Genomic DNA, 24,079 nt, shown 5'->3' on the forward strand with positions numbered 1-24,079 from the left:
ATAAAAAGTGGATTCATTACGACAACTCAAATCGTAAAAGATCATATGTGAAGCCAGGCCAACCAGCCAAATCGACACCAAAGCCGAATATTCATGGTTTGAAGGTAATGCTCTGTATTTGGTGGGATCAGAAGGGTGTGCTGTACTATGAGCTGTTAAAATCGGGTCAGATGATCACGGGATAGTTATATAGGCGACAATTGATACGTTTGAAGCAAGCAATAGCCGAAAACGGCCAGAATGGGCGACCAGACACGAGAAATTGATTTTCCATCATGACAGTGCTCGGCCAGATGTTGCAGTACCGGTTAAAAATTATTTGTCGGATGGGAAATTCTACCTCACCCGCCTTATAATCCAGACATAGCTCCTACTGATTACCACTTGTTTCGGTCGATGCAGAATCACCTTTCTGGAATACGGTTCACCAAAGTTGAAGGTATTAAAAAATGGCTTAATGACTTTCTCGGCGCAAAAGAGGAGAAGGTTTTTTGGGATGGAATCCATAAATTGCCTGAAACATGGGAAAAAGTTGCCGCTTCCGATGGACAATATTTTGAATAAAATATTTTTTCACTTTTATGCTTAAATAAATGGTTGTTTAACAAAAAAAAATTAATTAGTTGTACAGTCAATAATTTAATTTTTAATTTATTATAATTTAAAAAAATTTAATTGTTTCTTCATTTTTTTATGATTATTTAGTTTTGTATATTTTATTTTCACATAACTTCATTTATTCTATTTCACCCGCTTGTTTTAGTTTGCTTTAGTCCATTTAATTCAGTTTTAATTTAATTTATTTTATTTTATTCCATTCTAATTTTCTTACATTTAAATGTTTATATATTATTCTCATTTAGTTTCATTTATTGTACTTGATTTTGCTTTATTTTATTTATTTTATGTTTTTCTTTTGTTTCATTTAAGTTCGGTTTTTAATTTTGCTTTATTTTATTTTACTTTACTTTATTTGTTCCCTTATTTTATTTTTATTTTATTTTTCACCTTTGTTTATTTGATTTTATTTTATATTATTTTGTAAATTTTTTTTTATTTTGCTATTTTTATTTAGTTTAATTTTATTCCATTTAATTTTATTTTATTTTGCTTGACTTACTTATTAACCATTCAATTTCTTTATCACCCACATAATTTGTAATTTTCGATTTATTTGCGAACCCAATCAATTTATTGAAAGTTTCTTTATCAGCGCGATGGCACACTTATTATTGGAAAGCATTTCAAAAAAAAAAAAAGACCTAAAATGCTAACAAGGTCAGCTCATTAATATGTATTTATAGTTTCGAGTTCCTGTGGCCATGCACACCGCAACTTTTTTGTTGCGCCTCCTGTCCAAGCAAATAGCAACAATTCATTGAAAAACGTGTTTCCGTGCTCAACATTCACTGGACAACACATTTGTTGTCCTCCATATGACACACCCACAAACACGCACATTCTCACTCACACCCGCTCGCCCTGGAATGGGGTAGCAGATATACCAATAAAAGGGGAGATGCCTTGATTAAGGCATTCTCACTGCTTGATGCGGTTCTGCTAAACACTGGGGGAAAAAATACCTTCGAAGTGAATGGTCGTGCATCAATAATCGACATCACCTACGCCAGCAGGGCTCTAATACGATCAGCAAGCTGGAAAGTGAATGATTTTTACACAGGCAGTGACCACCTTGCCATTACGGTGGACTTTTCGCATGGAAAAGAAACCGTACAGAAAAAACAGAATAAGGGTTGGAGGGTGGAGACACTTGATGAAGAAATGTTCCAAATCATGCTAGAAAAGAACCCAACTAGCACCAACGATGTGGAACTACAGGCAGAACTGCTAGTAAAATATGTTAGCAGAGCTTGCGATGCCGCTATGAGCAGGAAAACACAGAGCGCTCCCAGAAAGCCTGTATACTGGTGGAACGAGGAGATCAGCACCCTAAGAAGCGAATGCAAAAAAGCAAGGCGCCTTTCCCAAAGGAGCTATGGGTTGGCAGAACACTTCAGGCTCCGCGAGAACTATAAAAAGAAGCGGAAAGAATTAAAGAAAGCCATTAAAAGCAGCAAGGCAGCTAGCTTTAAAGAACTGTGCCAGAATGTGGACGAAAACCCGTGGGGTGATGGCTACAAACTCGTTATGGCCAAGGTCAAAGGAGGTAGAGGACAGGCGCCGACTTGCCCCATTCTTTTGGAAAAGATTGTACAGACACTCTTTCCAAAGCAAGACATGCAACCAAGCCAGACCCAGTGCCACGCAGCAGAAAATAGTGTCACAATCAGTGAAGCAGAGGTGATTTTGGCAACGGAAAGTTTCGGCAATGCTAAGGCCCCAGGACCTGACGGAATTCCGAACAAGGCGCTGAAGATCGCTATCAGGCGCAACACAAAGCCATTTGCAGAACACTTCACCAAGTGTATAAATGAAGGCACGTTTCCGAAAGTATGGAAGAAACAACAACTGGTCCTACTTCAGAAACCAAATAAGCCAGCGGGTGACCCAAGTTCTTATCGGCCACTCTGCATGATAGATACTATGGGTAAAATCTTGGAGAAACTAATCTGCACACGCCTGGAACAGCACCTGGAGAAAGCGCCGGCTGAGCTATCTGAACATCAGTTTGGTTTCCGAAAAGGTCGTTCAACCATCGATGCCGTCAGGAGGGTGACAAACATTGCAAGTAAGGCTATTGAGGGTGACAGGTGGATGCATGGTGATAAAGAATACTGTGCAGTTGTCACTCTGGATGTCAAGAACGCCTTCAACTCGGCATACTGGCCACATATTATAAAGGCTCTTGAAGGAAAAAAAACCCCAGCATACTTAGTACGGGTTATAAACAGTTACCTGTCGGAAAGAGTACTTCTGTACAATACAGATGAAGGCCCTAAGAGATACGCAGTGACGGGCGGAGTACCGCAGGGATCTGTGCTGGGCCCGATCCTATGGAATGTACTATATGATGGGGTACTGCAACTCCCAATGCCGAGGGAAGTGCAAATAATAGGATACGCAGATGACATTGCGTTAACCATAGTCGCCAAAACAATCCCTCAGATTCAGAGCATCTGCAGCGAGGCCACAACGAAGGTCAAACAATGGCTAACGGCGGTTAAACTACAGCTAGCAGGGCAAAAAACAGAAGCAGTTCTCATTACGAGTAGAAAAAAGTTAGAAACGACCACACTAAACATTGATGGGTTTAACGTCACAACACAAGCGGCACTACGATATTTGGGTGTAATGATCGATGCTCGACTAAGCTTCAAGGAGCACATTAAAAAAGCATGCGGAAAGGCAGCTATGGTGACGGCGGCACTGTCAAGAATCATGGCCAACATCGGTGGTCCCACTCAGAGTAGAAGAGCGCTCCTGGCTAAAGTTACCCAGTCTACACTCATGTATGCAGCACCCATATGGGGTAAAGCCCTGATACAGAAAACATACGCGAAGAAGGCGGAAATAGTTTTTAGACTTATTTCCCTTAGAGTTGCCTGTGCCTTCAGGACAGTGTCGTTTGAAGCAGTATGTGTCATATCGGGTATCATGCCACCAGATATAATGGCCTCTGAACTGGGTAGAGTGTACGACAAAGCCAAAAGCCTAAACAGGAGATTAACGGCGGAAGAGCGTAAAGAAGAAAGATTGGGGAGCATAACTGAGTGGCAAAATCGCTGGGACCTAGCGACAAAAGGAAGATGGACGCATAAGCTTATCAGAAGCGTACAGGCCTGGGTTGAGAGAGGACATGGTGACACAGATTACTACCTCACACAGTTCCTGACGGGGCATGGATGCTATAGAGAGTATCTCCAAAGACTCGGCCACGAGGACGCAGCTGACTGCTCGCTCTGTGGCAACGGTAGTGAGAACGTGGAACATGTGTTCTTCTCCTGCCCGAGATACGCATCTGAAAGAATGTGCATTGAAGAAATAATAAAAGAAAAAATAACCCCAGGCAACATTGTAGATCACATGCTGCGGTCGAAGTTGGTGTGGGCCAAGATGAGAGAATGGTCCGCAAATGCGTTACAGGAACTGCGAAAAAAGGAATGGGAACGCAGTAAAGAAAGAAGACAAAGAAATAATGAAGGGTAGACGGAGAGAGAGATATAAGTGAAGAGCCATAATGGCTAGCTTGGCCCTGCGATGCAATGCTTAAACGGCGGTACCGCAGGGCAAACTAACGCTACAGAAGTCGGAGTTAGGGTTTAGTACGTAGGTGTACTGTTTCGCAAGTCCAGTTTAGTAGTAATACTGACTGTGCGTGGTCCCGAATGAGGTGCACCCTTAGCGATCAGTATGAATCGTGCATGCCATCTATATTGACGGTATCTATGTAAGATTCCCCCTTCGGATAAAAAAAAAAAAAAAAAAAAAAAAAAAAAAAAAAAAAAAAAAAAACACCCGCTCGCAGCTACACATTTTTTTGCGTTGCTCTGCCTGTCGTCTACATATCAGCATCGCTTGCGTGCGCCCTTGACCATTCTAGGACGTTCATCCTTTCATCCTTTCACATTCTCTCATTATAAAAGCAACGCTCGCCATCGGCCAAAAGTTCCTGGTTGGCATTAACGTTTGCGTTGGTGTTGTTGTTGGGCGACCACTTCGTTTATTATTTGCTGGCTGGTTTTTTTTATTGTTATTACATTTTGTAGCTTTGTAAATTATGTGTATTGACCACACGATTTGTGGTTGCCGAAGCCACCGCGACCACGTTCACATAAATTTGTTGTTGTCATGCCATAAAAAATTCAAAGTTGCACATTCAACATTTTCGCAATATTTTATTTTTATTTACTCGTATTTTATGTTTTGTTGATTTTTTTCGGATCTTACTATTCGCACGCATTATCGTACCGTTACTGTGTAACTATGTTTGTGCTAGTAAGTAACAACAATGTAGTGTAGGTAACAACCTGCCAGAACGCTAAAAGGGCATAGACCGTATTGTTGTGCCTTGTTTCATTTCTTGTTTTGTGATGAAGCAACCTTCGAATTATTCATGGTTAGGCAGCCACCAACACATACCAGCACTTCAGAAGTAGGTATCTATTATACTACCGCCATTTTATATTTATGAGTTTTGAGTGGAGTGGACTGAATGGAGAGCTCAACGAATCTTCTCAAAATACCCTGCAGGTAAAATCTGTGTTATTGAAACAGGTGTGTATTTACTTGCAGTAACTACAAAATTGCTGAATGGAGCCTAACTTTCACCCAAATGAAATAAAACGAAGAATTTATTAAACCAAAAATTTATGAAACAAAATTCAAAAAAAAAAAAAAAACTTCACTCATCAAAGCACATAATTATGTATATGAATACTTTTCAGTATGCCACATAGTGTAAGTTACTTATAAATTTCAGAAGAGAGATGAGAAGTATAAAACAAAGATTTCTCGAAGGGTTTGTTTACACCTTTAAATGAACTAAGAGTAGCTAATCACCTTTTATGTTTACTGAGGCGGATTTTTCCTAAATGTGCAGTATCATAGAAAACAATTTCCATTTGCAAACTATTATTATAATTTTTTTTCAATATTCAGGTCCTGATTTGTGAAATAAAGAGCTCATTAATAAAATTTAAACTTTCAGGTCAACTAATTTTTAACGGACTAGTTGCTCGCTCAGCATACAAACATACGGAATATGGCTACGAGCAATGTTGTAAAAAAATTAAATAAAGCTTATCAAGACCAGAAAAAACGTAGCTCTGCATTCTAAATGCCTACAATTCGCATATTGGCGAAATTTTCTAAGAAATATCGAAGTTGCCAAGGGCTAGCTCAACTTTTCTGAGAATATATAGAAGATATTTGTGGATGAAAATTTTTTAAAAAGTTTTGAAATTCTGGAAGAAACAAGTGTTTCAATTTTCAAATTCAATAATTATGTTTGCAGTCGTCTCGACGGTGTAAATTGACGACCTCGAAGCTACGACTTCACACCTCTTTTACTTTTTTGTGAGGTGCCGTGAATTATCGATATTTTATGAATAATCCATTGACGGAATATCGAGCAAGTTTTTTGTGAGATATAGCAAGAAAACGTCAATAAGATAGTTTAAAGCTGGGTTAACAGGTTACACTGCTGCGAAGCGAGCCGAGGCAGCAAGATGAATAACATTGGGTGCCATAATTGATGGGAATGTTTTACTTTTGAATAAATCAATAATATACGGAAAAAATTGATTTTACCTTATAATTTTCCTCGAAAAAATAAAAATGTTTAAATAAGAAAAAAGTCTGAATTTTTTTTAATCTCTGTCTGTTGCAATGGCTTAAAAATTTTTTCATACATATGGCAACCTGTGCATAGCTGGCAAACATTCCTGCTGTGCACAAACTTTTGGTAAATATGCGGATACACATGCACACACACACGCATACAAATAGTGGGGGTCATTGTTTCTTTGTTTTATAACTGACAGGTTTCAAGTGTCAATATATTTTTTCGAAGAGAGTTTTACATATTTATGAGTTGTCGAAATGGTCTTTACAAGCTTACACTGGTTTTGCATAGAACAGGAAAAACTTCAAATCTCATCAAAAAGCAACAGCAGCACGGACACATACACATAAACAAAAGTGAAATAGGAAGAAAGTCCTTTGAAATATTCAACAACTAACTATGTATCTTGTTTAAACTGAAAGTCAGTCGGTTAGTCGGCGATGAAGGATGAAGGATAAAGGATGATATCTATTGATGTCAAGTCGCGAAAGGAGACAGGTGAAGCAGAACAACAACAATACAAAGTCAAGTGATTGAAACGATTTTTTAAACACCTCTTACCGACTTTGGTTGGTTGGATTGGTTAGTTGGCTGGTTACCGACTTGTTTACTTACATAAGTGTATTTTGCTACTGCTAGATGACTTAACTGAACCTCAACGGCAAATAGTTTAACGCCGGTATTGGGACAACAAAAGTGGTTGATGACTGTTGTGCAAATTATAAGACAAAAATCCATAAAATGTTAATAGCAGTGCAAGCATGTGCTGCATCGGACCACAGAACTGCACCTACTTTTTTCGCGTCAAATACATGGGCAACCTTATGAGACTTAAGTCGCCATTAAATATCATCCAATTTATAAATAAAAAATGCATTCCGTTTTTAATATAGAATAGTTATTCCCAACCTTAGTTTTTTACTGCAGTCATTTTTAGGATATTGTACACTTACGGTAGTTCTGCCAAAGCGGAAAAGAAAACTTTGCTAAAGAACAAAGTGCAAAAAACCTTAAAACACTATTTTACTAGTGGAACTTTCGGGGGTTAGAAACCATGCAGCCTATTATTGTAATAACTTCTGAACTATGATGCTTGCTAATAGCTCGTCAGACCTTGGAGGACTTATTTAAGTAAAAAAACATGTTCAGTATAAATATGGAATAAGTATTACTGCGTGAATCATTGGGCAAAGATTTTGGATGAAAAAAAAATGCCCGCGTGCGACAAAGTGTGAAAGAAGCTGATAACACCAACATTAATAGAAAAAAGGGATGAAGTATGAAAATAACAAAAACATTCTACTTCACCCTTTTTAAACAACGGTATATGGAGCGCGGCCGCCGTAGCCAAATGAGTTGGTGCGTGAATATCAAATGGTGAAAACAGATTTTTCTAACAGTGGAAATGAAAATTGTGCACCCTTTTTATAGACTAATTCTTATGCGCAAGAAATTAAAAACGTGGGCTTACTACTACTGGGGTCCAGTAAGAGAATATGAGCTGCAGTTTGAATATGTTTGGGAAGTACTCGCGCTTCTCCTCGAATTTGTAGTGCGGATCTTGGCGTTTTTCTTTTAATGGAGGGTCCTATAATCTTGCAACGCCTTCGAATGGCAAATGGTTTACTGAGGAGCTTTTTCATGGTAAAAATACACTCGGAAGTTTTTCCATTGCCTACTGAGGGGCAACCGCTATTAGAAAAAACTTCCTGTTTCATTTATTGTTGTATGCCAGGAGATCCGAACCCGTGCTCTTCGGACGGTGGCCGCCGTAATACTTTTATATTATTGCCATTATATTCAGCCAAAACTACCCATTTAGTTCTAAAAATTACTTTTATAAAATCTGAAATTCTGAAGCACAAGATCAGTTGTCATGAGAACCCTTTGGTAATCACCTCAGTTGATGAAACCAATAGAATTATTAGATTTAAGGGACAACACGAACTATATGAGCTTTACGACGCCTAAAGACATAACGCAGCAAAAAAAGATACAGCGTTGGCTGGGTACGAATGATCAGATCTGAAAGTATTCGATGTAGTACCAGCTGGTGGTGTCATAGGAAATTCTTCTCTTCCATCTGGTGGATAAGCACGAGAAAGAAACGACTGGCGTGTTTTATTAAAATGGGTCGAAATCGCGTAAGCGGCTATCGCGCCAATCAAGAAGTAGGAGAAAGGAAAACACGTATTAGACTTACCATTTAAAACTTGTTTTTTTTAATATTATGAATTAAAAATAAAAAAAAAGTATAAAAAAAACTAAAAATCACGCTTTATTGTTAATCGAACTAAAAAGTAGAAAATAAATTTTAATGGCAAAGAGACCTATAATGAAGTAATAGCAAATCGAACGATCAGTCATAGTCAACTACCTCACAACAGAATTATAACAAAAATTAAGATACAAATAGAATAATTAAAATAAGAGTTAAAAGCGTGGGATGCATTTTGCTTCACTTTCATAACCTTCTGTATATAGGTAGTTGCCAATAGAATGATTGTAATATTTACTATATCAAGCATCCGATTAGCAAAAACGCGTGTTTTTTAGTTCTTTTTTTTTAAACTATTTTTTATTATGAATGAAAATTATTGTTATCATTGCAGTCAGTGAATTAATGATTCGATATATTCGTGTTATATTTCCTTTCTTATTGACTGTGAGTCTAAAGCTATGCAGTTATCGGCCGTGATAAAGAAGTAATCGGGATGAAGAACTTATTTCGTGGAGGGAGCCTGAGAAACGGCTACCCCACTCCTGAAACGGAGAGGTAACAACTAAATATACTGACATATGTTACATACTTTTTACCATATAGATCATTGATTGAAGGTCGAGTCTTGTTTTTCTGAATGAAAATTATTGTTTTCATTTAGTCAGTGATTTATAGTCCGATTTAATTGTGTTATATTTAATTCCCTCTTTACCGACTATATGTCCAAAGATAGGCCTTGACACAGAATAGATACTCTCAGCACAGAAAAAGGAGACCATGGATTATATTGACACAATCAAAACGAGATGTAAAGTTCCAGTTTGGTTTTTTTTAGTTCATTTTTGTTGTGAATTGTACTTTAATCGATAAAATTTTATAAATGAAATTATGGTAATGATAAATTCCTTCTTTACTTGCCAAAATTTTGTTCTGTAAAATAACTTCAAAATTTATGTTTTGATTATTTTATTGTAATTAACAAAATTACATCTTATATGAAAATTATTTCATCTTATATGAACATTGAATAGAGTAAATTTGTATGAGACTTCTAGTATCTACGCATGTGTAAAGACTATACAAAGTGAGAATGCAACTACCCAGAAAACGTTTTAGCCTTCTATTCGTACAGCAGTGCCGCGTGCCCGAGCACATTCGAATTCGAAAGAGTAAGTCGTAGACTCCCGAAAGCAGTAGGAGTAACTCGGAGAGTGCAGGCATGCGTAGACCGCGCGTTAGCTCTGTCTTTCTTACTCTTCTACAGAAGATCTAAAATAAAAGTGTGTTAAAAAGAAAATATTAATCCTGGCAATCCTAATAAGGATAATGGAAAACTTTTATCAAATTATTGCGTTGTCATCGGTCCTTGATAGGTGTGCAAAATTCCAAGTCGATCAGATTTTTAGAACAAAATCTGATGTAGATGGGCTATCTTCGTATCTTCTTAAAAACTGCTCTGCAATTGCCTATCCACTTTTGTTAATGTTTAATAAATCCCTTGATCGAGGAGAATTCATAGATGCCTGGAAAGTAACAACCATTAATCCAGTATTCAAAAGTGGAAATAAAAACAATATTGCTAATTATAGACCAATTGCCAAATTATCCACGGTTTCAAAATTATTTGAATTAATAGTGAAAGATAAAATCTATTTCGTAGTTAGTCGTTATATTTCAGTAGACCAACACGGCTTCATGAAAGGTAGATCTACTGTTTCAAATCTTGCTGTGTTCTCTGAATACTGTATATCATCGTTTAAAAAAAAAACTCAAGTTGATGCTGTTTACACAGACTTTTCAAAAGCATTTGATAAGGTTAATCACAGGGTTTTAATTTCCAAATTGAGTGCTATAGGATTCCATTCCACTCTTTTAAAATGGATTAAATCCTATCTCTCCTCTCGGAAATGTGTTGTTAATGTTGATGGTGCGTCATCTATTTCTTTTATTGCGTCCTCTGGTGTACCTCAGGGAAGTATACTGGGTCCCTTACTTTTTATACTTTTTATTAATGACATTTCCAGTTGTTTTAATAACGCAAATTTTCTCTTGTATGCCGATGATTTAAAGATATACTCGAGGATTGCAAGTACAGTGGACTCTTTAAACCTTCAATCTGATCTAGATAACGTTGATTCTTGGTGTAAAAGAAATAAGTTAGATTTAAATATAAGCAAGTGTTTTTATATTTCTTATTCTAAATCTTGTTCTCTTATACCCACTTCCTACCACATTTGTGGTTCTAGCTTATCTCATCGAAGTGAAACTACTGATCTTGGTGTGGTATTTGATTCTAAATTCTCTTTTCAAAAACATTTAAATCACACTATTTCAAAGTCTTATTCCGTACTTGCGTTTATTCGACGTTTTAGTTCAGACTTTGTTGATCCATATACTCTAAAGTTGTTGTATACGTCTCTGGTGCGTTCCAAGTTGGAATATGCCGTCTTTATTTGGAGACCATATTATGCTTGTCATATTAGTAGGCTTGAACGTGTCCAGAAAGCCTTTGTGCGTTATGCATTGCGTTCTTTAAATTTCACTGATCCAAGTCCATCCTATAAAAGTCGGTGCTTGCTTATAAATCTAAAATCACTAGATATTAGAAGGACCATTCTCTCCATTACTTTCCTCTTCGATTTGATAAATGGGGTTATTGACTCCCCATCGCTACTTGAGAAAATCTATTTCAATATTCCTCAGCGAAGTTTACGGAATCATGATTTTTTCTGGTTAGGGATGGCAAGAACTAATTATGCGTCCAATGCTCCGATTTCTAGAACTCTGGGCGATTTTAATTCGCTTCCAAATCATACTGGCCTGGATTTCTGCTCCACAAAGAATCACTTCAAATTGGTTCTAAATGAATTGTTGAACTAAATTCTTAGTATTAATCTAATCTTCTTCTGTAAATTATAAAAAATGTATTATTTTTCTTTCACTCATTATAATTGAAACTAGTTAATTATAAGTTTAATTTTACTTTGATTAATTTATTTAGCATTAATCTGTTTTCATAGTCTGTAAGAAACACTGTATTTTTAGACTATTAATTAATTAAATAAATAAATAAATAAATAAATAAATAAATTGAGCTCGCAGATTCCGTTACATTCATTCATACATACATACATACATACATACAACCCGAGCTAATAAAAGCGTGTTAAAAAAGTTTCTTACACTGAGTCAAATAACTACAGCACAAGCAGCACTTAATAAAAAGTTTGCAGTTGTTATTTATTTTTTAATTATATGAAAAAACTTCCTACAAAAGTCAAATAAGTCGAAGAACGTGAAGATTTCAAAAGCAAAAAGTCCTAACAATTTTGAAAAGCAACTCCACTCCTTTTAATCAGAATTTTTGAAAAAATTTCAGGTATGCAGCTTCATAATCTGTGTAAGCTTGAAACAGTTTGAAAATCGCGCTATTTTTTGAAAATGAATTTTTGCTGATAATCAGTTTGAGACTCTGTGCAAATTAAAAATAAATCAAAATTTTTCGTAAAAATATCACTATTTTCAATCAAAATTCGTAAAAAAGTTTCAAGTACTCAGTTTTGTTACCATATTTGCGCCGACGCCCTGACGGAAGAGAAGGACGGCTAAATGCGGCTAAATATTTATTCTATGAGCGCCTGAAACGTTCCTAACAGCGCTGCACCCACCACGTCATACAAATCGCGCTTGGCGACTTCAATGCCAGGATGAAGGAAGTTTTTGGATTTTGAATTTTAAGTGAAGAAGAGAAAAAGGGAAGTTGTGTAAACCTTTCGAATAAAATATAAGTGTAATCCTATTCATAGTTAAGTGGCTCAAAACTCGCGTTGATTGTTGGGAATATTTTTTCTATTATTCTAGAGTGCAACAAAGTGCAGCTGCCAAAATTGTGACAGTTGCAACCGAGATTTAGTCCATACAGATTTTGTATATAAGGGCATATTAGATACATGGTAATACAACACTTATTGCACTTAAGACAGACAAAAATTCCACGCAGGAAGTGGAAATTTCCGCGAAGTAAAAAACTTTACTTTCATTAATTAATTATAAAAAATAAGTAGCTCATATGTTTGTAAGGTTATACCTAGTTTACATAGGCTTTGCCTGGCTTTGTGCAAATTCCGCTTCTTCAGCTGCTCTGCAGTTCCCATTTGGATGGAGGGACCTAGCCGTCTCGTTAAGTGATGTGCGGCATTTCAAGGCTGCCTTAGAGGTTGTCGACTGCTTCGATTCTATCACCGCCTGACTATCAGTGAAAATGTGAATATGATCTCAAGATATCGCATCACACCGCCCCAATGTCACTTCTTCAATTATTCAGCCGGAAAAACATTGCAGTAATCAGGGAGCCAAAAGCTGAACGATATCTCCAGATGCTCGGAATATTCACCTTCTTCCATCCCAAGCAGCCATTTATGAGTACATAGGAGGACTCGCTTTATATTAAATGGACACTAAGGTTTGAGCAATGTTCATGAGAAGACACTCACAAATTTTGCATTGACTATAAACTCAGTGAATAAAGCAAAGTTATGAATCAGCCACTTCATTTACTGGCTATTTTTGTTTTTTTTTTTTCTTCTGCTTCTCTAATTTGTTTGAACAATTTTTACTGCAAACGTTGTAGCTACCAGTACCGCCAGATACTCTTCTTTGTGTTAAGTATGTATACCAAATTGAGTAGTACTCGACTTCCCGTTAGTTGGTACGCTAGCACGAAAATGTAGAAATAACAAGCGCACTTTACTGCATGCTCCCGAACGCACTTTGGTGGTTATAAATCAACAAAATTAAAATCACAAAAGAGAAAAAAATATATGCAATATAATTTCAAGTATATTTTAAGAAGTTTTCAAATTACACTTTCTTTCATTTCTTACTTTATATGCGTTTGCCTGATTTTTATACAGCCCTCATTGCCAGCTAACCATTCCATTTACACAGCTTCGTTTTCGCAGTGATTTGTGATTTTATTTCATTTTTATGTGTCAGTTTTCTACACAAAACTTTTGGGTACACTTCTTCATACCCAATTGAATAGTATTTACCTCCTATTTTTATTACGAGTACAATGCTGTAGAATCTTGAAATGTTTTATACCTTCGTTTGGTTTGGTCTTCTATTCCTATGTTGAAGGGTATGTACATATGTACGTGTAACATATACCTACTTGTTCTATAAACATACATATATTTCATTGTATTTTTTTGTTTTCTTTTTTGTTTAGCAGAATATAAAATTACTTTAGTTTACACTTACATGCAGCCCTTAGGAACAGTCATATTCAGGCCATCCAACACGACATTCGGATTTTTGCTATTTCCATACATTTTGTGCGCCCTTCGCACACACACCGCCTGTTGTCGCCGGGAGGCCAATGTCGACGGCTGTGTCTTGAAGAGGCGACGTCGGGTTGCCAAATCCGTTTCGGTGCTTGTCACCTCCACGATGGTGTTGTTGGGTGGCAAACCTTCTGTTTCGGCATCCATGTTTTGTAGCTGCTACTGTTACTAGGTACTAGACTAAAAGTGATTGTTACTGTTGTTGTTGGTGGTTTTTTTTTATTTTTTGAAGTTTTTCTCTTTGCCTTTTTGTTGCTTTTTATTTGCGCGGCGTGCTTTTGACGCTAGCGCTGCTGTTGTTATTGTTGTTGTTGTTGCTGTATTTGTAGTTGTATTAGTAGTCGTCGCTTGCTCTTAAAGTGTCACACTCTATGCTACCACACCAAATAAAATCAAAAACGAAAAACGAAAAACAAAAGCAACAGTGAGCAGTAATATGGGAGCAAACTCGTTCACTTGCACAACACTTGTCGTCGTGCGACGTGGGTACGTCGTGTCGTATACGTAACACGTTCTATATGCCACTATGCGTGGCGTGTAGCGCGTACTTGGTTATCTTGTTGTGTGTAAGTGTGAGTGTGTGCGTGCGGGTGTCGTACCCCTGTGTCGCTTACAGTTGTTGTTTTCACTCTACCAGAAACTATGTTGTTATGTTTGTTGCTGTCAACAGCCAGTAACCAGAGCCAGCAGCCAGTAGTCGCAGCGTTCAATGCTCTTCAGCTGCTTCGCCGTCGACCTTCGTTTTTGTATACTCTGGCGCACGCGTTCGTCTGGAATGGCTATTTTGAGTTTTTATTTTTATTTTTGCCTTTCTACCTCCTTTTTTCTCTGTTTTTTGTGGATTGCTGTGTGGTGCAATGTGGGTGGCTTGGATTGGCGTACAAGTGTATACACTCGACTTCAGTGGCGTTGCATGTCCAATAGTCCAATACCTCTTTCGTTACTTTTTACTACTTTCCGTCTTATGTCTTCCTCTTCTAGGGTTATATGTATATGTGTGTATGTCTATGTGCTGGCTCTTTGCTCAGCGGTTATCTTGTCCCTTGTTGTTATCTCGCACTTTTACCGCTTCGTTATTGTCGTCGCTTTTGCCTTTACCACTACAACTTCTGTTGCTGGTTTAGTGCTTGGCCGCCAATGTTTATGCCTCACTTATGCAAACAACAGCAACAATGGCTATATACTATGTATATATCGGTAAGGTCTTGGGGACAAGACTTGGTTGCGAGCGTCGACGCTGCCACTATTCATTCACTGTGCTGCTCGGTGCTGTGCTGTGCTCCCACTGGGTGTAGTTGGCAATAATTCTTTTTGGTTGCTTCCACGTCCCTCAATGGCTGCAACGTCTTTGTGCTCCAAAAATGATGTGCATGCAATGTTGCTGACTATCGTTTTGGTATTCTGCCTCTTGCTGCTACAGCACTTTTCACCTTCTCACCCGCTCTCTCTCTTATGTCACTTCTTTCACTGCACTTGCTGCTAGGGGCTCGTTCACAACACTGTTTTACTACTTGTTGTTTTCCTCTTCTTCTTTTTCTTCTTTCTACTCACCACCCGCCGGTTCGTCTATTGTCTCGTCAAGTGTTACAATTGATGTTAAGCAGACCAATTCAGTTCAACACTGGTGCAGTGATAGTTGTCGCTATGGCAATGGCGTATTACTGATATTATTTCTGCTACTGCTTTTGTTGTTGTTGCTGTTGTTATTGCTGCTGCGCTAGTATTAAAATAGTAGCAGTGACAGCAAACCTACGCAAAAAGGGAAGCCTTTACTGCGATGCTTCGCTATTGTTGTTGTTGTTGTAGACTTCGCTTTCGTTTTCGTTCTCTCGGGGCGATTGCGACTTGGCTCTTGTCCCTTCTGATTTATGCATAAAGGCGCATATGTATGTGAAAATGTCTCTATTCACTGGCACTTGTAGAAATGCGTGCGTGTGTGTTGGCGTTGACTTGTCGCCGCCGTCGTACGCCCACTGGCTGTTCATGCAATTTTAGTTGAATTCTGTTCACCCTCGGCTGTTGCCTGCTATTGTCGTTGCTATTGCCGGCGGCGTTTTGTTACTATTTTTATATTCCTTCTAACTGGATGAATGCCTGATGCTTCATTTAACAATGTTTGTCTGCAACGAAACACAAAAGAAAATAATGGTGAACATAAGCAGATATGGAAATTGCTGTAGATGCATGTAAAGATGATGAGTACAAGTTTTATTGTTCATAAAAATTAAGCTATTATTGAATGATGTGGTAGCGCGTGTTGATAACGGTTCCATCACCTCTTTAGGCAAATACGGAGCTCTCTATGACTTCGGTGGTAAGCTGTTGAACGATTGATGTTTATAGTTATTGGCGTGAAATACCCAGTGGGCATAAGAATAAATTTTGGTGTTTTGGCACGCCTTCGAAGACGTCAATTCGATAGAGGACTGCAAGAATTCATTAGTACTTATCATTTGAGTACCAACATTGGGCGCTTTCAGCGGAAAGATTTTGCTTATCTGATAAAAATACCAATTTATTGAGAGCATAGTCAAACATATTGGAAAAAGGGGTGTTAGATAGCTAAATTACACTGTGAGAATAGTAAACGTAAATTTGGTAAATTAGTGTTTGGTTAAAGTGCGACAAAAATCAACTTCTTTTTTTATCAGGACACAATTTAAATGCAAGGGAAATTATAGAGTTTATGTAGTCCCGCATACCCAGTTTTTCCATTTCTTCAAAAAGTTATGGTTTGAAAGGACATTAAGGTTTCAAAGAGGATACGTTGCAGAAATATCCTCTGCGTATACTTTGTTGCATAGGAGGAAAGTTCAACTATTTGTCATACAAGTTCATAAAATGGCTGCGGTAGGTGTTACAACTAGAACTGTAAGTTTTTCGATTTTTTAGATTCCGAAATTTCGCGATCCCGTTAACACAATTTCGGGATTCCGTTTTTTTAATTTCGGAATTTAAACATTCATAAATTCGTGAAACTCACAACAAAGTATTAGCTTTTGTATTAAAAAGATTGCGAAACCAAAAACGCTCAAACATATCCATTTTTGCTAAAAACTTAAGGGCGAAAACCAACTTAGGAGGCTGTAATTTGGTGTTTTTCGTGAATTTTTTGAACTGGGAAGGAATAATCAGAAATTGTTTAAACTTGGAGGGTATTTTACTCATATTTTTAAATACACTTTTGAAATTTTTAAAGCCATTTCCGCAGGAAATAGTGGCGTTAGAGCGTGCTGCCCTTGGACGATCACCATCCGAGTATCTTACTGGTAGGCATTCCTTAAGTTTTAATTTTTTTCAGTAATCAACAACCTTTTTTTTTCATTAACAACATATTTCCTAAGATTAAGAAACTTATTTGTGATAAAATAATATTGAAAATTGCATGTTTTTGAGGTGCTTGAACACAAAGTCATTTTTTCATACCATATTTGCTCATCTAGTTTGCTTAAAAAAGGAATATTTTTAATGATAATATAAACCCAGAATTAGGTTTATATAAATTAGAATTGAATAAAGAATACTTCAAAAAAATTTCATAACCATTCCATTCCGCGCGCTACGGTGCCGAACCGATGGACGGCTCATAGAATCGGGAATAATGCGAATTTCGCTTTAAAACTTTTTCCACATATTCTTGAGTAGTTATACTAACAATTTATACAATAAAAAAAGTCGATTTTTATATCAGTCTAAACTGGTTTCTCCCCTTAAAGCCAATGTTGCTTTCTGACCATTTCCAATGTTTCATAACAAATAAAAATGCCGAAAAATTCGGGAACTTTTAAGCGAAAAATTGTTTTCAAAAAACACAAAGATTTTTTTTTTAAAGCGTATATTTGATCTAATTCGGATAAATCTAGCTATACCAGTTTGGTCTTCAAAATATAAGCAAAGTGAAAAAATTATTTTACTGACCAATATTTACATGAAAGGCAGTGCGTTTTTTTTGTAGTCATGCCACTTTTGGTACTGAAATATAGTAAGATCGGTTAAAAATGCCCGCTTTTCATCAAACTGAAATTTTTTAAATGAAAATGTGATCGAAGAAAGAAATTATACCACAAAGAAGAGGGTATTGGAGGAGTGGTTAGTTGCGTAATCTACCTATGTTATAATACCTTCTTCTCAAATATGAACGAGACTTTATCAATAAAACGGTCCGCGGATGACATATGGCAAACATAATTTTTTTGTTTTTTGGTAGGACTGTTATAAGCTTACATGGCAAATTTCAGCGTGATATGTCACATAGTTTGTTTTCTGTGCTACTGTAAACAAGTCAAGCTCGAGTGTGTTCTTCGAATTTAACGATGGAAATTCAAGTTGAACAAAGAATTTGTTTGAAATTTTGTTATTCCAACAAAATTTCGGCTTCAGACGCCTTAAAAATGTTGCAGACAGCCTGTGGGGACTCTGCTCTATCGCGTGCACGTGTTTTCTAGTGGTACAAATCGTTCAAAGAGGGCCGTACATCAACCCAAAAAACCACGCCAAAGTCGCGCAAAAATTAAGGTTATGCTGACTGTTTTTTTTTTCGATTACGAAGGTGTGGTGCATTCGGAGTTCCTTCCGCAAGGCCGATCGGTTAACGCTGAATATTATTTAGACGATTTAAAGCGTTTGCGCGAGAACATTCGTCTTAAAAGGAAGGAATTGTGGGACAACAAGTCATGGTTCTTGCATCACGATAATGCACCAGCTCACACATCACGTCTTGTTCGGGATTATTTGAACAAAAATAATGTTAATATCGTTCCGCAAGCACCGTATTCGCCTGATATGGCTCCATGTGACTTTTTCCTGTTTCCCAAGCTCAAGTTTCCGCTCCGTGGAAAACATTTTGAGACAATTGAAGCCATAAAGGAGAATTCGAAGAACACACTCGAGCTTGTCTTGTTACAGTAGCACAGAAAACAAACTATGTGACATATCACGCTGAAATTTGCCATGTAAGCTTATAACAGTCCTACCAAAAAACAAAAAAATTATATTTGCCATATGTCATCCGCGGACCGTTTTATTGATAAAGTCTCGTTCATATTTGAGCAGAAGGTACATTCACCAGTCTCCCGATTTTAACGGCACTCGAATTACACGATTTCGCTTTTACATTGTTGTTAAATCACACAAGAAATTATTTTTTATCTTAATCTGATAGTTTTTCATTATGCCCTGGTACACTAATCATCATATTGATGAATGTATTCTTTTAGAAGCTCGTTGAAAGTTACCAAGTGCACCCTTTTCCAAAACGTCAATCGGAAATATAAAGGCGCGTGAAGAAGAAGAAAAACTTCATCAGTCATTAGTTGTGATTGGATTCCAATAACAGGGGAAAAGGCAGTTTTTTTTGGTTTTAAAAATTTAGTTTGTAATTTTGCTTTAATTTCATTAGGGACCAATAATGTCAACAAGAAGAAAACCCAAGAAAAGGAAAGCAATCAGTTTGGAAAAAAAGAATAAAATGTTAGACAATCTAAAATTTGAACAAGGCTCAACTTGCGTAGCAAAAGAATAAGAAATGAATGAGGCCACTCTTAGGACAAAAAAGGGAATGGAAGTTGCTATTCGAAAAGTGTAGCTTGGGAAAATACTGTTCATTACGTTTTTTTATGTCATTATTTGAAAGAAATATTGATATTTAAATTATTTAAATAAATTGAATTTAAATAGTCAATCCTTATCTCATTTTATATATATAAAGGGCCCGCCATATAACTTTACGGAATTAAAAATGCTATAAAAAAGAAACTACTCAATATTTTTCCAAACTGTTTTTTTTTATTTTGAAGTACAATCCTTCCGGTTAATGATGGAACACAACTTCATTCATAGGGCTGCCTCAGCTAGCCATGCACCATCCCATACACAAAATTCGTCTCAATGATGTCTCCGAAATGTCCAATTGTTGAGAACGACGGTAAACTGATGTTCCTGGTGATTCACCAACACTCTCGGCCACAGCAGCAATATTTTCGGGTGTACGCACAGTTTTTGGTCGGTCACGCGTTGGTTTGTCAATAAGCAACCCAGTTTCTCTTACTTTTTTCGCAAAGTAACGCACATACGCTTCATTCGGTGCTTTTCTTCTTCCCATTGCCGTACGTAATTTTCACACACATTCTGCAACATTATCGTGATTTTCAAAGTAATGTCGCAACATTTCCCAGAGGTCTTTGAGCGTATACACAACCATTTTCGCTCAGCGGAAGAATAAAACTAATTTTCTGTTAAATCAGATGACAGCTAAGTGTTACCATTCTTCAAATAATACCTAGTTCAAATCCGTAACGGTAGATGGCGAGCTCTGTATATATATATATATAATTGGCGCGTACACCCTTTTTGGGTGTTTGGCCGAGCCCCTCCTCCTATTTTGTGGTGTGCGTCTTGACGTTGTTCCACAAATGGAGGGACCTACAGTTTCAAGCCGACTCCGAACGGCAGATATTTTTATGAGGAGCTTTTTCATGGCAGAAATACACACGGAGGTTTGCCATTGCCTGCCGAAGGGCGACCGCTAATAGAAAAATGTTTTTCTTAATTTTGGTGTTTCACCGAGATTCGAACCAACGTTCTCTCTGTGAATTCCGAATAGTAGTCACGCACCAACGCATTCGGCTACGACGGCCGCCGTATTATAATCAACATATCTTCAACTTATCCTTGTCTTCTTTAGATCGATTTACGATTTTCATGAACCCGTCAATTTGTATGAACTCTTTCTCTTGTTTTGCATGGTCTGTGACTCGTTTTGCCTCTGTGTCTAAGCTTATAGCAAGTTTTGCACGATTTTTCCAAGAGCATGTGGTAAAATGTGAGTGTATGTATGGTAGATAGTGTAAATCGAGGAATAAGTGTATGTATGTGGCCCAATCATACAACATCATAATTATTTTTAGTAGTGTACTATGAAATTAGTATAAAGACAGTACTAAACTAAAAGTGTTTGACTATTCAAGTCTCTAATACTTTACTGGGTAATTTGGCATCTCTGCACATGTCCTCATATTTATTTATTTTACGTGAAATATATGTTTGTATTTACAAATACATTCGCCTCAATTTCATACGACAAGTGCTCCGATACTACGTTAGAATCCTTTGTATATACAAATGTATGCCGATATGTAACTAAGCATTCGATATTAGAACAATGTGTCGTAGTTCTTACCACAAAATGCGAGCACACAACAGCTTAAGCGCATGCATAGTTAAATAAAAAACAATTTTTTTTTTATTTACTAGACCAACAATAAAAATCACACTCATCTGCCGCTCGCAGTCACCCGCATACACAACATATATTCTTTTATAGAAAAGAAAAAATAACTGTTCATCTGCATATGAATTGTACTTGTAGTTGCGTATTTTCGCAAACACTCCATTGAACTGAAACACGCGCGCATACAACTGACTCATACACGCCCAATTCACGAATACATATAAATGCGCTAAAATCATACCGACAACCGAGCGGTATGACATTTATGTTGTTAGCACTAGAACGTTCCTAGATAAAAATGATGATTTCGGAAGATATACTCAACAACGGACGCACGCATATATCTATGTAAAGTATATACAATAACTACATTAGGGTGGATGAAATTTGTGAATCTTTTCAAATTCGATTACTTAAACTATTTTTTGGTAGGAAAGTAAAAATAGTTGCAAATATTTTAGATAGCTTTTCTCCAAAAGGTTTGTTTTTGTATGCAAACTCCTTATATTCCTGCATGAATTTGCATACAAATTAATTTTAAAGTGTCAAAAACGCGGATGTCGTACAAAACACGTTTTATTCAAGAAAATGTTCATATGAACTATTGCCAGAATTTGAAAAATTTATTCGGAATTTCTTTAACACTCATAGATTTTAATAATGGGAAATAATAGTCATTTTTCCTAAAAGTTAAAATGTTTTTACTTGCGGCAACTCTAAATTTAAACAAAAAAAATTCCCTTCCAGTGTGTGTATATGAATAGCTCAATTTTATGTGTTAATTTAAATTTTAAAGTGTAAGTTTTAAGAAAACCTGGCAACCCTGCAAGTTGAAATTTGTTCCATATCCTATTTATATGAAATTAGGCAAAAGTGGCAAATAAATAAAACTAAATTTTAAAGTATAAGTTTTAAGAAAACGTGGCAGCCCATTCAAAGTCAAATTTGTTCCTATCTTGTTTATATGAAGTTTTGCAAAAGTGGCAATTAAATAGAATTATATTTTAAATTTTAAAGTACAAGTTTTAAGAAAACGTGGCAACCCTGCAAGTTGAAATTTGTTCCATAACCTGTTTATATGAAAATTGGCAAAAGTAGCAATTAAATTGAATTAAGTTTTAAAGTGTAGGTTTTAAAAAAACGTGGCAACCCTGCAAGTTGAAATTTGTTCCATATCCTATTTATATGAAATTTGGCAAAAGTGGCAATAAATAGAATTATATTTTAAATTTTAAAGTATAAGTTTAAAAAAAACGTGGCAACTCTGCAAGTTGTAATTGGTTCCATAACCCATTTATATGAAATTTAGCAAAAGGGGCAATTAAATAGAATTATATTTTAAATTTAAAAGTGTAAGTTTTAAGAAAACGTGGCAACCCTGCAAAGTCAAATTTGTTCAACAACCTATTTATACGAAGTCTTGCAAATGTTGCAATTAAGTAGAAGAAGTGTTACTCCCGGTATCCCTAATATTTTTTTCAAACATTTCTACTTGTTTTCCTCCAGCACATAATACCCTCCTTTGCTTATAATACACTCACTGATGTTTATCTTCTACATCTCATTAATTTTCCGTATCTAATGGATCAAATAAACTTCAGGGCTACCAAAATATATTGCGTTTCCGCTTTTCGTTTCATTGCCGATTTTATCAAATTGGCATCAAATTACTTTTAAGCCTTATTCTCAAGCCATTTTGCATCTTTACTATGTAAGGTTTTGTAATCTCAGACATAAGAGGAAACATGAAAAAAAAGGTATAATTTTAATAAGTTAATTTTATTTTAATTTTAAAGTATATTATTATGTGTAAAAAAGGATGGCAATCCTAGAAAATAAATTTTATTTGAAAACTTACTCATCTAAAGTTTAGAAAAATTAGAATTAAATAATTTTTTTTGGCTCGCGGCATCCCAATAATATTTGTATTTTTTTTCTATAGCCATTCATAGACGAGAGCTCTGGAGAATTACGCGCCAAAAACGCATCAACACCGAAATAAAAAAGAGCAAATACGAATGGAAAGGCATACTATGCGAAAGCCTTACCATGAAATAACGCATACCGCCTTGACTTGGAACCCGCAAGGAACGAGAAGAAGAGGCAGACTACTGATGACTCGGCAAAGGACTATTCGCAATAAAACCGGCAAATCGTTTAATCGTTTAATCGTAATCGTAATAATAGGACTATGAATAAGTTCGTGCGGTTTTACAACAGATGGCGTAACTTGATTATTATTCCATCGATCCACATTTCCAAACATTCATTGGAGAGCTACTGTCGTAAGGCACAAACGTCAGTATAAGTTTTTTATTTGAAGCGTAAACAACAATATTTTTACCACACTTGAAAATGTCGAATTTCGTGCCAAATAATGTGTTTTTGCGGGGAATTTTTTAATATGAAGAAAAAAGCAGCCGAAAGTCATCGTATCTTGGTGGAAGTTTATGGTGAGCATGCTCTAGCTGAGCGAACGTGCCAGAAGTGGTTTGCACGCTTTAAAAGTGGTGATTTTGGCTTGGAAGACGAAGAACGCGAGGGTGCGCCGCCAAAGTTCATGGATACCGAATTGGAGGAATTGCTCGATCAAGATCCGGCTCAAACGCAAGAAGAGGTTGCAAAAACTTTGGGAGTTGATCAATCAACCATTTCCAAACGTTTAAAAGCCATGGGAATGATCCGAAAGGTAGGCCATTGGGTGCCGTATGAATTGAAGCCAAGAGACGTTGAACGCCGTTTTATGGCATGCGAACAACTGCTTCAACGGCACAAAAGAAAGGGTTTTTTGCATCGAATTGTGACTGGCGATGAAAAGTGGGTCCATTACGACAATCCAAAACGTCGGGCAACGTATGGATACCCTGGCCATGCTTCAACATCGACGTCGGCGCAGAATATTCATGGCCTGAAGGTTATGCTGTGTATCTGGTGGGACCAGCTGGGTGTTGTGTATTATGAGCTACTGAAACCGAATGAAACGATTACGGGGGATGTCTACCGACGACAATTGATGCGTTTGAGCCGAGCACTGCGAGAAA

At 36.7% G+C, this 24,079-nt stretch overlaps 1 long non-coding RNA gene across 3 annotated transcripts in view; it reads right to left on the minus strand.

Moving 5' to 3' along the window:
• Window positions 1-13,730: 13,730 nt before the first annotated feature.
• The window catches only part of LOC129236239 (uncharacterized), a 116,624-nt gene continuing 106,275 nt past the window's right edge, over window positions 13,731-24,079 (minus strand). For all 3 annotated transcript variants that reach the window (XR_008581645.1, XR_008581644.1, XR_008581643.1), the window contains one exon: window positions 13,731-15,930. This is a non-coding gene — a long non-coding RNA (uncharacterized LOC129236239). The remainder of the gene's footprint in view (window positions 15,931-24,079) is intronic.

This window comes from Anastrepha obliqua, chromosome 1, assembly GCF_027943255.1.
Source record: "Anastrepha obliqua isolate idAnaObli1 chromosome 1, idAnaObli1_1.0, whole genome shotgun sequence".
Taxonomy (NCBI): Eukaryota; Metazoa; Arthropoda; class Insecta; order Diptera; family Tephritidae; genus Anastrepha; species Anastrepha obliqua.